The sequence below is a fragment of the Trachurus japonicus genome, chromosome 20, assembly GCF_045865225.1.
Source record: "Trachurus japonicus isolate A0001 chromosome 20, Traja_1.0".
Classification (NCBI taxonomy): Eukaryota; Metazoa; Chordata; class Actinopteri; order Carangiformes; family Carangidae; genus Trachurus; species Trachurus japonicus.
This window is the reverse complement of record NC_140926.1, coordinates 5014870-5029370: the sequence shown is the minus strand read 5'-3', so window position 1 is coordinate 5029370 and position 14501 is coordinate 5014870. Positions and strand designations below refer to the sequence as shown.

General features: G+C 45.8%; 1 protein-coding gene across 3 annotated transcripts in view; it reads right to left on the bottom strand.

The window, feature by feature from the left end:
• Positions 1–14501, bottom strand: part of znf438 (zinc finger protein 438) — a 55042-nt gene that overhangs the window by 34092 nt on the left and 6449 nt on the right. The window contains exon 2 of one of the 3 annotated variants that reach the window (XM_085763248.1): positions 7432–7502. The exons of the other annotated variants lie outside the window; for them this stretch is intronic. The gene's annotated coding sequence lies outside the window, so the exon portion shown is untranslated. The remainder of the gene's footprint in view (positions 1–7431; positions 7503–14501) is intronic. 3 annotated transcript variants of the gene reach the window in all.

The window sequence follows — 14501 nt, the reverse complement described above, 5'->3', positions numbered from 1 at the left end:
GATGTCATTGGAAACCATTTTTTCTTCTGCATGTATACGCCTTAATCTGACTGAAACTGGACAATGCAAGTGCACAAATTCTTCACAAGAGCATAAATGGCACAAAGTTTAGCATCGAAACTGGCCAGAACTCGGCGAAAAGAAGAAAAAGAATAACGAAGCCTGTGCTGATGCATCAGCGGCAATTCAGTGCATTTCACACAATGCAACCAGCGAGAAGATGTGTTTTATAAAAACTGACATGACCCGACGAGTCAATTGTATATATATCTTCAGCCCGAACCCGGCTTGGACCAGTGCGCCTGGTTGGGAACTGTAGTCGAGAACTCTTAAGTTATTTATTTTCAGTTTTTTACTCCGTGACAGAAAAGTCAACAGGAGAGTCGTGCATATTAACCCGCTGAAACGACGCATATTTTCCCTGTTGCATGTAAACTGGGACAAGGACAGAACAACCTGTGCACGTAAACGCAGTGACAGTCCAAACACATTTGGACCACGTAACCAAACACATGAATTCCTAATCATGGCCTCCCATCGCCAACAACAATCGGTTTGCATAACCAAAGAGTTTCTGCACAAACTGTCAGAAACCGTCTCAGGGAAGCTCATCTGCAGCTCGTCGTCCACATTTTAGAGCAGCCTCTTATTGCAGCATCTTGATATGCCACACCTTCTGTGTACATAGAAAAAGTTTTAGATCTGTGAGTTCAGCTCATGAAAAACACGAGTAAAAACAAAAGAGGTGCGTTTATATTTCTGTTCAGTGTAAAACTCCCGTCGCTGTCAGTCACCTGATCTCCGTCCAGGTGAACATGCAGTGGAAAACAACTGGTGTCCCAGCATTCCCACTGGGGGACTGGACCAGGAAGGAAGAGGTGTTCATCCCACAACAGAACCGCCACCCCCCCTTGACCCCGGCCCCATCGAGCGCCCGCTGCTTCACCGGGTTCAAATCCCCGGGACAGGAACCACAGAGGAAACGGTGCAACTGGACCCGAAGAGGAAACTCACACAGGAAGAAGAAGGAGAGGAAGGAGAGAAGGAGAGAAGAGGAGGTGGTGGTGAAAACAAACTGTGACAAACTAAAACTTTTACTGTACGTCACAGTTCAGGTGAGTGCAGCAGAAGCAGCAGCAGCAGCAGCAGCAGCAGCAGCAGCGACTGGGGCATCGAGCGTTTCGGGGCCAGATCGGGCCCACGTACGACGAGCAGCAGCTAATCTGGCTGTAGGAGGCGGCGGTAGTGGAGGGATTTGGCATTCAGAGGAGGGATCTGCAAACTGAAGACAACCTCGCAATGTCGCCCGTGGAGGAAGCTGCCAAGACTCCTCACATTACCGACATAGTAGCAAAGGAAACATATTCAATTAATGCAGTAAAAGCAGCAGCAGCAGACAGCGATACCGGACTCTCCCATCCAATCCGCTTAGAGAACATCTAATAGCGCATGAGGAGGAAGCACATTGTGCTAATTTGTCTTGTCTGTGCAGCTCTCTGACAGCCCCATTGATGCTGACATCTCTTTAACATGAGGTTAGTGGGTGTTTGGCCTCCCCTCTAGTCGTTTGTGAGCTGCAGAGCCTGGAAATGATTAGGCCTGGGAGGGCAATTAGCCTGAGCATCGCTGGGCTAAATATAGTCCGGCTTGGCCCGGCTCTGCTCCTGGGTCATATCCACACGCCCGCCGCCGCCGCTGCAGCCGCCGCCTCCACAACGCACGGCAAGGCAAGGCATGTTTCGCACAATCTGGATCCCGTTTTGTTTTATGAGTGATGCGACTGAAGGCCGCGCTGACTCAGAGCAGATAACATAACTCAGGCGTCGATCAGGTGTCTCACGAGGGGAAAGGAAGTGAGTGAGTGAGTGAGTGAGTGGGAAGGAAAAATAATAAAAAAGATGACGTTTTTTTTGTGTGTTTGACGGGGAAACACGTGTTTGTGTTGAAACCCCCGCGGATATCAGCAGCACATACGAGCTGGAGGAGCGTCTTCCTCGTACTTATTCACTCCGGTCACACTTTAAATGTCTTTAAAACGCGCCGTGCCCAAAAACAAACCTCTGCCCACGTTTTTTTTTTTTTTTTGTTGAGGAAAACACACTTTCCCACAGCCTCACACACCGACGTAACGGCATGCAAAGGAAGAATGCTTTCCCATCGCTCCGGCTGCTGCTGCCCGCCCCTCCCTCCCCTCCCTCTCTGTATCTCCCACCCCCTGTGAGAAACAAGAAAAAAAAAATTGCAGAGATTTTTATCCTTAAAAACAGGAGGTTCGCCCACTCGTTCACCTGGGACGGCTCTTGGACGGCGGAGGGGAGCGAGGAGGTTATAGGAGCCTGGGAATGTTTAACATCAAGAAAGCAATCAGAACACGGCCGGAGCTCTGGGAATTGGACAGGAAACATGGAGAGTAACCCCTTCCTGCCTGAGAGGAAAGAGAGGAGGAAGTGATTTGGGTTGATGTGATGAATTTCTGCTTCGAACCTGAAAGAAAGAAAAAGAAAGAGAAAGAGAGGGGAGGGAGAGACTGTGGGCATGAACTTTTCCCTTTTATAAAAAGCTAAATTTAGACGTTTCACATCGAGACTTTTTAAGAATCTGTAAAAGAAGCAGTTTCACTTCTCCTCTAAGTAACACCTTTCTGGCTTTGTGAACCTGATCCCTGCTGACAGCGGCGTTCAGAGCGAGGTGCCGCGGTGGTGGTGGGGGGGCGTGTGAAGACCCAGGGCTCAAATGGAGACAAGAAAAGCAGTGGTAGTGGCCTCTAACTCAACATGGACTCTGCTTCAATTTCCCCGTCTCTGACTTGACCTCTCCCGTGTGTGTGTGTGTGTGTGTGTGTGTGCCGTTCATTCAGCAGCAACACTACGAGGACCGAGGTGAAACTTTAAGTGGAAGTGTGTTCAGCCGCTACACTGAGTTTAGCACAAATTGCACAAGACGGCTCAGGAAACAGGGGTTTACTTTGTACCCGGAGAACAAGAGTCAGCTGCTGCTGCTGCTGCGGCCGCTGATGCTCGGACTGTAAATGTATATCTATATCACAGGGTCCGTGTGTGTGTGTGTGTGTGCTTTATTCTGTACGAGCACAAAGGTCGACATCAGTGTTGTGTTTACGTGGACTTATAAACCACTCAGGCCGCGGCCGGCTTCCTCCAGGAGGCCGATTTCCTTAAAATGCCACATTAAGAGAGAGAGAGAGCAGGGAAATGAGTTCCCAGGTACGAGTTCTCCTGCAGAACAAAGATATCTCCGCTCTGCACAAGTTACTGAATGGATCATTAGATAACAACGACCTGCAGAAACAAAAGTGCAAAAGAAAGTCGGACTGAAGCTGAGACTCAGAGCTGCAACAGAAACGTACTAAAAGCCTCTTCAACTATCATCATTAGAGTTATTTTCCTGCTGCTGAGAGGTTTGATGTTTCTCTGAGCTCTGGACAAAAGACGTGACCCTACGAATGACCCTAAAACGTAATAATGAAAAATGTTGCTTTTATGCACAGGAAGTACATGTTGTGATCGTCTTCCACAAAATCCACAGTAATTGATCAGAGCAGCAACATCTGAACATCAGGAAAAACAAAAACCTGATTCAGGTGTACGCATGTAGACACCAAAGATACCAAATATCATGTTGAGATATTTCTCTCTCAACCAAAAATGTTGAAATTAAAAAGTCAAAATCACATGGATCCATCCTGCAGAAACATAAAAGCGTGAAAAACTCTGTGCTAATCAAACATGTTGCACTAAACAGGTGAGACCTTTTGCTGCATTCAAGACAAGTCGCATCCCGGAACTTTCCGACTTCCTACTTGAAAAAGTGCAATCGAACACAGTCGGAGCTCTCACTCATTGAAGTCAGAGAAAAAAATCTACCCCGACTTCTCAGAGAATCAGTTGTCTGACGTCACACAACAATCTGCACCCGTGCAGAACCACGTCAACGATAAAACATCAATTAAAATGCATTTTAAAGCCAAAATACATGAAAGTGACTACGAGGAGTTTCGGAAAGCGAAGTGTTTTCACACTACATTTCCCATGAGCCTTCACGCACACGGTGAAAGTCTTGGACCAACGCAAGACGGACAAAAGGGAAAACATGTGCCGAGAATAATCTCATTAATCAAGAATGAGAGTCGCAGGTTGGAAGACGATCAGATTTGTTGTAGTTCTGACCATAAACAGTGATTCGGAGGTGTTATTCCCATGACCCGCCGTCTCAAACTCATCAACGTCAACATCAAATAAAATCTGTTTCGTTTTCGTAACCATATAATTCTTCTTTCATATCTACGTATAACAAGGGTCTTGCTTTAGAGAGTCGCCATCTTGTGCTGCCATGTTTGTACGGCAGGCCAAACGGAAAATCCAGCCAATCAGAGAGCAGGTTTCAAGAGTTTCGGGAAGAAGGAGGAGGAGGAAGCAGCAGACACATCGTAAAATGGTTTAGATCTTCACCTCATCGCTCCATGCTCCATGAAATACTCCCAGTCGTCCCAGTGGTAAACAAGTTGCCCACCGTCACTTTGCCGACAGGAGCGAGCACTGAAAACTAGAATCTGGACGCTGGATGTCACGGTTTTGACCCCATTTTACACACTGGACCTTCAACTGTTTTTGTGTCCTTTGTAATGTTTCAATGCGTTTAGCTGTGTGAAGTAGCCAGACTATATCATTAAAATGTCTAGTCTGGCAACGACCGGTAGACCTCGGCTCAATCCAGGGGGCGGGATGAAGGCTGTCTTTCAAACTGCCTCTGCACCAATAGGGTAGCGCTACGACCAATCAGAGCAAAGAGCAGGATGACGTTAGCCTGACAAGCCAATTAAAATGTACGTATGTCGTCATGGCGTTAAGCCCGCCCAACGACTCTCTAAACAGATAGAGCGCTGTGATTGGTGAACACAAACGGTGTTCGAGACTAAAAAAGTTCCTATGGCTCGTTTCTAGACCCACCTACGGAGCAAATATATTTGCTGCCGCTAGGGTGCAGCTAGATTTCTAGGCTATGTGTGAAGCACTTTGAATGCAAATGCTTTGAATGGTCGCGATGCATCTCGAACTCTTGGAAGTCGGAAGAGGAAAAGTTCAGAGCATCTTCGTTAGGATTGAAACATCTGAAAGATCTCACAGTGACCAATGGAGTCGGACTCTCTGTCCAATACACACATGAACCTTCACTTTTAATTCAAACAAACTAATGCGATCAATGAGACCAGCATTTATCTCCTAAAAAGAATGTAACCAGCCGGCGGTAAACCTCTAAAAACCTGCGGGTAAGTTAATTAGCGATCGTCTTTTCTCCCGGGATGACGACGGAGGTTGGCCGGCTGACGAGCTCTCCAGACGGGTGGTGTCTCTGTGACGAGCCGTTGATCTGCTCCCGGACATTGGACAGGGCAATCAACCAGTAACTGAGTCTGGAGATGGAGCGACGCTGACGTTCAGCAAACTCCACCTGGACCATAAATCTCCTGCTCCGTAGGAACCTCCTCCCTGCAGAGAGCCGACACATCGCAGGCCGTCCCGTTGAGATGCTCTCAGCTCATAACAGCAGAATAAAAGCAGAGGAAGCATCCATCATGGAGGAGAGGTTATTTCTGCAGCGTGCGGTGATGATAAAAGCGCGGACAAGCCCGGCGCCCTGTTTATAAACTGTTTGTTAATCTATCATTTTCCACGAGAGAGAGGGATGAGATAACAATACGGAGTGGCTCGCAGCCAGAGGAGAGATCGAAGCGTGTCCTTGGAGTGACATTATTTATTGAAATAAATTCACCCGGGCTGAAATATGTATAGCGAATGCATTATGAACAGTTCTTGTGACGGAGCGGCGAGGGCTTTAACTCGGCGTGGCACCGGCTCGCTCTTTTCAACAGATGTCCCTTGTGTGACACGCGGCGGGGGGATAATAGAGAGGAACGGGTCTCAACGCTTTAATTTAGCCCTTTCATGAATGGAGGGGATTTCCTTTTATGGCCCATTTGAATGTATAGACAATTTAGAGTCCTTCAGCGAGCGCAGATTCTGATCTTAATTACTTCGTTAATTAGCTGTGATTCACGGGGAGAAGCCTTGCCCTTATGCAGAGTCCCTGTGCAATGCTGAGGGAGGTGGAGGAGGTGGAGGGTGGAGGAGCTCCTCAGAAAACCCTCACATCCTCCTCGCTCTCGTTTTTTTTCTTAAATAAAAGCACCAATCCTGCACTCGTGACACTGATTTGCACGTCCGCCTTTGCTGAAGGTGGGTTTTTTCCTCAAATGTCAGCAAACCCCACAGAGCTCCGGCTCTCCTCCGCCCCGAGGAGATCAGATCAGCCCTCCTCCTCCTCCTCCTTCCTCCTCATCTCCACCCTGCAGACTTATATCACATGGATGCATTCCTCAGATTTATGTTTATTGTTTTCCAATGAAAGACGGACGGCCGCTGCTACATCCTGCTGCACGCTCCTCCTCCTCCTCCTCCTCCTCTTCTCGCCGCGTGATAAATACGGCTCCTGAGCTCCTGAGCTCCTGGACTCGGCCAATCGATGGAGCATTTAGCTAATCACAGGAGGAAGTGGAGGAAGGAGGAGAAAGGAGGAGGTTTGTCATCAGCTGAGTGAACTCACAGGTTTCACTCATTAGTGTAGAGAAACTGTACAGAGAGGAGAGGAGCGGAGTGGGTTTATACACACCGAGGTTTGGATTTTAATGGAGGCTGCGAAATTAATCGCAAAGTGCAAATATCCACATCACAGGAGCTGCAGTTGGTTGTTTTAATAAAAGTAAAATGATGCTACAGAGACAACATGGATGCAAATCATATTATCAAGGTGTAAAGGGACGAGTTTGTTTAGTGACATCTTCAATTTCATATATTTTTTTTTATATATTAACAAACTCAATCTCAATATCTGAACATATAGTCACTATATAATATTTTTTCTTCATATACTATATGTAGAATATAGTTTAAGATTCTTGTGATCCCTGCACTATTTAACTAATCTTACATTTCGGGAGCTAAAAAGAAGCTATGATAAAGTTCATATTTCCATGTTATTTAGGCTGATTTTATTGTATTTTTATTTAAAAAAAAACTTTTTCAGAGATGGAAGTCACTTCAGAAAAAGTTTAGCATTTTTTTCTAAGGCAGTTTTGCACAATAAATGTTTGTAAATATGTCTGTACTATGTGAAATAGTACTAATACAAGAGTTAATTGACTATTAAAATGAAATAACAGACTACACTGAGGCCAAACTGTGTCTCTAGAACTACTAATCTGAGCACCAGTGTTTGCTAATACTTTAAAACACATTAAATTGTATTGATAATAGTCTACAGGTGTTTTCCCCCTTCAGAAACATTTATATAAACCGTTACTGTCTCAGCCTCATGATACATGTATTTTATTGCTTACGCTGCAGCCCTGTCACTCACTGACGTGTTTTCTTCTCGATCACAGACCTGCAACAGTTTGGCGTCTTGAACGGAGCTCGGTGGGCGTCGAGCTTTAAACAACAGAAGATGAAGAAAGGTGAGGTCCAGCTGAAGCAGCTGCTTGCTATTACCCCACCTCCTCCTCACCCTCCTCCCCCTTCTCCCCATCCCTCTGGCAGGAAATAAGCATCATTTAGCCCTGACAGGTACATGCTGAAGCATTGCTATCTCTGCTCTCAAACCAACCAAATAATGGATTACAGCAGTTTAGTATTAACCTTAAGCCTCTCAAGTGTCTTTGCCAAGGTTAGTCAGTCTGATACCTCTCAGAGTGAGAGCGCACACCTTCCTGAGCAGGATCAAACATCACGTAATACTGCTGTGAGTGTCTGCGTGAGAGATTTTAACAGCGCGGAGAGGATCAGCTTGCACGAGCAAAGATATCAGACGTACAAACGATTTCTATCTGCGAGACAGAAAAAAAAAAAAAACTAAACGCAGCAGCAAACAAAGAGAAATCTCCCCTCAAACGTGCGAGGTGTTTTTCTGGTTGTGAAAAGCAGTAATTTAGAGGTCTCTGGTGAGCTGTAGAGGGCTTAGCGTGTCCAATTGGATCTGGAGTGTAGCTGCAGCAGACCTGCCTTAATGCACTGCCAGGTCACCGTTACTGTGTGAAAATGGCAATACAAGAGGCCGCCATGGCCGCTCGCAGCCCGGGGCACGGAAACACAACGAGGCAGAGCAGAGAAAAGCTCCAGACACACACACCGAGCCGAGGGGAGACGTCCACACACCTGAGAGACGGAGTAAGTTTAGTTTCAGAGCTGCTTCATCATCATCATCATCACTGAAGACACATTGAAGATTCCCAACTCTGGTCTCTCCTCCTCTGTGTCTCTAACCCTCCTCTCCTCCATGTGCATTTGTTTTCAACAAAGCCGGTGAGAAATCAATCCATGGAGCGGTGGATAACATTATTTATCATCTACCATGTTACCATGTGTATATCTGTGTAGTCTTATCTGCCATAACAAGAGATTACAGGTTACTATATAGATGTTCACATCCTCAGGCTACAGTTAGCTAGCTACAGTAAATGGTAGAAGCCATGAAGCTAGCTGGTTAGCATGCTAACTTTAGTAGAAGATAAGAAGTGAGAGGATAGTTAATTTTAGTGTTGTGTTTAACTTTTGTAAACATCTGTAGATGAGTAAAGGAATGAAGTTTGATGCTGAACACACAACAGCTGAGAAGTAAACAGCTAAATGCTAATATTAGCAGCTATGTGGCAATGGGAAAAAGCTGCAGTTGGCTCCTCTTAAAGGGGAAATCCACAAGTCCGGTCTCTCCTCCTCTGTGTCTCTAACCCTCCTCTCCTTTGCCTCGTTCTAGAGGTAAATGCAGAGACTTCTTGCAGAAAAACTGCCACCGACGCTGTAGCGCTGTTATTACGTCACTTTGTTAAGTTTTAATATTTTTTCATGCGAGAAAGTAGCTGTTTAGATCCCCAATGTGCGGTCGGTTTATCCAAATGACGGCTGTTTAGACGTTTGCTCCGATGTTTTTCAGAGAAGTGAAGCTCCACCTGTGGAGCAGATCAACGTCTCGTCACAGAGACACCACGCCGTCCGGAGAGCTCGTCAGCCGGCCAACCTCCGTCGTCATCCCGGGAGAAAAGACGATCGCTAATTAACTCACCCGCAGGTTTTTAGAGGTTTACCGCCGGCTGGTTACATTCTTTTAAGGAGGTAAATGCTGCTCTCATTGATGAAATGTAACAATTGTGGCAGTCGCATTAGTTTGTTTGAATTAAAAGTGAAGGTTCATGTGTGTATTGGACAGAGGAGCAGGTACTGGTTCTGGTACTGGTACTGGTACTGGTACTGGTACTGGTACTGAAGTTGTGCAAATATTAAAAATAAATAGACATTTCCACTAATATTCTTATTTTTCAGATGTTCCCATCCACAGCAGCAGCTCAACAGTTCCTCTACACTGGGATCTGATCCAAATCTGCTTCCCTTCACGTCAATATCCACTTTAATAGAAGTAATAACCAAACAGACAGTTAAATAAATGGTATGAGGTCATTTTATAAAGGAAAAATGGCCAAAAAAAAAAGAAAACCAAACAAACATCTGCTGGTTGGAGCTTGTTGAACTACGTGACGTCACCTTTTTTTTTTTTCTTCTTTCACCATTTCTAGAAAATATGATTAATCAACAGTATAATCAGCAGGGTGAAAATCGGGTCTGGCTCCAGCTCCAGCAGGAATCACAACCACAGCTGCAAGAAAAGTCCAGAGGAAGTTCTGCATTAACGCTTGTTAGTCGTTTCAAGAAGCCATTTTTCATCCGACTTAATCTAATCAGGAGCGAGGACGAGTTTAACTGTGTTTTTGTTCCTCTCACTCACTTCTGTTATAGCTTCTAAAATAAAAACACACACACACAGTATTTAGACCATGTGACCTGTGGGGTTTCAGCTGCAGCTCATCTCATCTCCCTGCAGAAACAAAGGTGAAGAGTTTCCCCACACACACACACACACACACACACACACCTTGGTGGAAACAGTTCCCAATAAAACAAAAGGTTAATTTAAGCAGCGTGAAAAGAAAAAAAAAAACCCAACGGTGAGAAGAAGAAGAAGAATTCACACGACCTGGAGCTGAAACTGACTGGGTGATGATCTCCTACTCACACACACACACATACACAGACACACACACACTGCAGGATATCCATTCATTCACATGGCGCTCAGGTGCTGCGGAGCCAAAATAAACTATAAATACATTAGTTCGAGCCATAACACACAGCGCACAACTCTGCACAGACTCACCAATTAAGACCGAACAGGAATCAAACCAATCTTTGTAATTATTGAAACAGAAACACAGCTCCAGTCTATAGTGATAATAAATATGATAATAATCGTATAATAGAGATAAAGCCTCCAGCCTCACACAGTTTGACCTCATTATTACTCCTGTATCACAACGTACAGACGTATTGTAAGAACATTTATTGTGCAAAACAACTTTATACTTTATTTCCATCTCTGAAAAGCACATTTTCTTCTTGCTAAACATAAATAATAATCATAAAATGTGGAAACAGAAGCAGCTGCAGCAGAACACGAAGTTTCTTTACCTTATTATTATGTAAACAGAAACACAGCTCCAGTCTATAGTGATGATAATAATAATAATCATAACAACAGAAATAGCCTACAGTCATAACTTTATATCGCCACGTGAACGTAGGAGTAAAATAAAAAAGAAATGTCCTGGTTTTGCCTCGTCCTTAAAAAATCCACATTTTATCATTGTGATATAAATCTAATGCAACGTTAACGCAGCAAATCAGGGCAGAATAAAACGCCCACGAACAGACAGTCGGCTCATCCACTCGCTCTCTCGCTCGTCGTCTGTCACAGCCGCTGCAGGCCCTCGGGCTCTGGAGCCGCTTCTCCTTCTACAAACAGGCCTGGGCTTCTCGGGGGCCCCCAGATGTCTCATTACTGTAAAACAAGCAGGCTGAGATGAGCGACTCACAAGCCAGTGGCCCACGACGCTGCCTCCCTTTCAATTAGAAAGGATTAGCCTAGCCTGAGCGGGCCCTTTTCCTGCAGCCGCGATACGCTACCTTGCGTCGCGGCGTGCATGCAGGACGGCCCATATGTCAGGGCCTAAATAAATTAAAGAGGAGCTGAAAGCGCCCGGCGACGGCAGAGAGGGAGTTATGGCTCCGCTGTGAGAGCACAACAGGCTTAATAGGAGGAAGGAGGAGGAGGAGGAGGAGGAGGATGCTGGAGCTTCTATAAAACTTTACACCGTATGAAAGGGCGCAGGTACTACACCTCCGCCCGTAAATTAAAAACTAAAGCAGCCGCAGCTCCTCAAGTTTTCACTCAGCGACGTTCATTAATCAAGAGATAAAGGCCCGAGACGTTTCTGCAGCGTCATTCTTTGGACACATCTCATGACATGTGCTACAGGAGGAGGAGGAGGGGGGATGGCGAGGCCTTTATACGCCGCCCGCCGCCGCCGCCAACGCCTGCATCAGTCACTTTTATGGGGGAGTGGGGCAGTGTGTGTGTGAGGGGGGGTTTTAACAAGACGTTTTACTCGTCAGGCGAACCGACATTACATAACCATAAAACGATGAGGTCCACAAATCACCGGGCTGCTGGGCTTGTTGTGTGGCTCGACTCGCCAGCCAGCTAGCCAAGGTAGAAACAACCACAAGAAGATGAAGAAGACGAGGAGGAGGAAGAGGAGGAGGTTGTTGCGAGATGGCGTACATGAGCTGCAGGAAGTGACGTCCTATAAACATGCAAACTTTACTTATCTGTGCCTAAACCCAACCAACGGCTTCACTTATACTTTTTGCTTTTTTTCCCCTATTTTACACCTGGACATGTCAGTTTTACTAAACTTAAAGCAGAATTAAGCGGAATATTTGTGTTAATATAAGTCTTAAATAGTTCTATCTTCCGACAGCAATCACTTATATAGAGTGTTTGGTCTGAAACACGGGTCTGTCAGTCACTCTGCTCTGCTGTAAGCCGAGGAGAAAACTTTCCTTGTATCCTACAACCTTTATCCAATGAGGAGAGAGAACGGCATAAAGGGGCGGTCCTCTCTGTGTGTGCAGCCAAGGGATGCGCGTGAATGTGGTGACGTAGGGACGAGGGCGGGGACTGCTAACTCCATCTGCTGACAAGAAGTTAGCCAAAACCACCGGATCGCTTACTTCTGCTTTAACCAGTCGGGAGTTCTCGACGAGATTTGGTAAGATTTCTACGTCGCCTCCTCCTGCCATCTAGCCACAACCGAGGAGGATTTCTCCTGTGAGAGGGAAGATGGAGTTTCCTTCCTTCACCCTACGTGAAATTGAAAACGCAGCTCTGAAGCTGCAGCTACGCCCGGCGCTCGCCTCTCCTCGCCTCGCCTCGCCTCGGCTTTGCTTTGCCTCATTTTCCAGGGAGTCGGTGCCACAGCTGGAGCGACTCCACTGACCAGGGGCGTCTGTGGTCGAGCTGCACTCGTCCGCAAGGTCCGCAGAGGAGGAGGCGAAGCAGCAACGAGCAGGAGAACAGAAAGGCAGAGAGGCAGAGAGGCGGAGAGGCGGAGAGGCGGAGAGGCGGGCGGCTCGGAGCAGCCTCACTGGGGGGAAGGACTGAGTAATGGCAGGGTAACTCGATCCAGGAGCTGGGAGGGGATGGGAGCAGCCCTGACGCCTAAATCATAGCTGTGGGATGGAGAGAGAGAGAGAAAAAGAGAGGGGGGACAAGACACAAGACACACAAATGTGTTTGGAGGGGGAGATGAGAGGCTGAGGAGGAGACAGTGGGTGGGAGAAGCAGAGAAATGAGCAGCGGGGGGGTTAGACGGTATATTTGAGAAACAGCCAAATGACAGGGGATGAAAGTGAACGCCTCTCTGCTGCCTTTCATGCGCGTGCCGCACCCAACGAACGAATGAACGCACGCACAAACGCATATACGGCGGGGTGGGAGGGAGGGAGGGAGGGAGAGACCTCGGAGGAATGACAAGGCGTGGGCTTCGGTTTCAGATTCACCGGGCCTAACCCTCTGAAGACGACGGAGTGAGCTCAGGCTCGGCGGCGAAGGCCCCCGAAGTGACGGAGAGAGTTTCCCTCACGTCTGCTGCTAATTCACCGAGTTAGAGATGTAAAGAGGCGTAAAGAAACGTAAACAAACGTATCACTGCTCCGCACCGATGACAGATCACTGCAGCACGACTCCACCGCTACATGATCACACTATTACATCACCGCTACATCAGCTTTATGTGTCTAGCTGCTCTAACTACGACTATTATATGTTATATTTAACAAACCACCAAAACAGTTACCCTATTGACCAACAATATGCTAATTATTTGCTAAATTAATCATCAATAAAGTGATAAAACTGTGAAAAATGTTCATCACAAGTTCTCAGAGCCCAACAAACATCATAAAACTCAAATATATTCAGTTTATCAAACTTTAACTCATCAATTATTCACTATTACATCACCCTGTTAGATCACTACTAGGCTACATCATTTCTACATCACTGCTACATGCTACCACATCAGCTTTATGTGTGTGTAGCTGCTCTAAATACGACTATTATATGTTATATTTAACAAACCACCAAAACAGTTACCCTACTGACCAATTAATATGCTAATTATTTGCTAAATTAATCATCAATAAAGTGATAAAACTGTGGAAAATGTTCATCACAAGTTCTCAGAGCCCAACAAACATCATAAAACTCAAATATATTCGGTTTATTTAGCTTTACCTTATCAATTATTCACTATTACATCACCGCTACATCACCCTGTTAGATCACTACTAGGCTACATCATTTCTACATCACTGCTACATGCTACCACATCAGCTTATTATATTTAAATACATAAATCAAAGCAAAAACAGCTACTCTATTGACCAATATGCTAATTATTTGCACAATTAATCTAAAAACAATGGGATAAAACAGTGAAAAATGTTCTCAGAGCCCAAAAAACATCGTAAAAACTCAAATATATTCAGTTTATTAAGCTTCAACTCATCGATTCTTCTCAATCTTTCCCCGACAAGTGACTAATAACTCAGATAATAATCATTACTAATCTTATTAATAGGCGTCGGTCTACTTGACAACATCACAGACACTGTGAAACCTTTATTACTCTGACACATTCACCACAATCACGGCCACGTATGGAATTATTAGAAAAGTACCGACACAGAAATAGAAAACGGTGAGAAAGCCCCGAGTGTGACGGCAACAACAACAACTTCTTTTTTTTCTTGTTTTTCTGTTATTTTGCATTTCAACAAACACAGGAAGAGTCTCAGCCGTATCATCTGGGGCAGTTTGGGGGTTAAAGGCCTCGCTCCAGGGGCAACAGAGGAGGGGCAGTTAGTTAATCCCTAAAAAGCTGTATAAGAGCGGCGTCTTTATGCTGCGTCATAAACTGGATCATTACTGTGGATGGAATGACCACACGGGTCGGACGCCACCGAGGCCGCCGCTGCTGC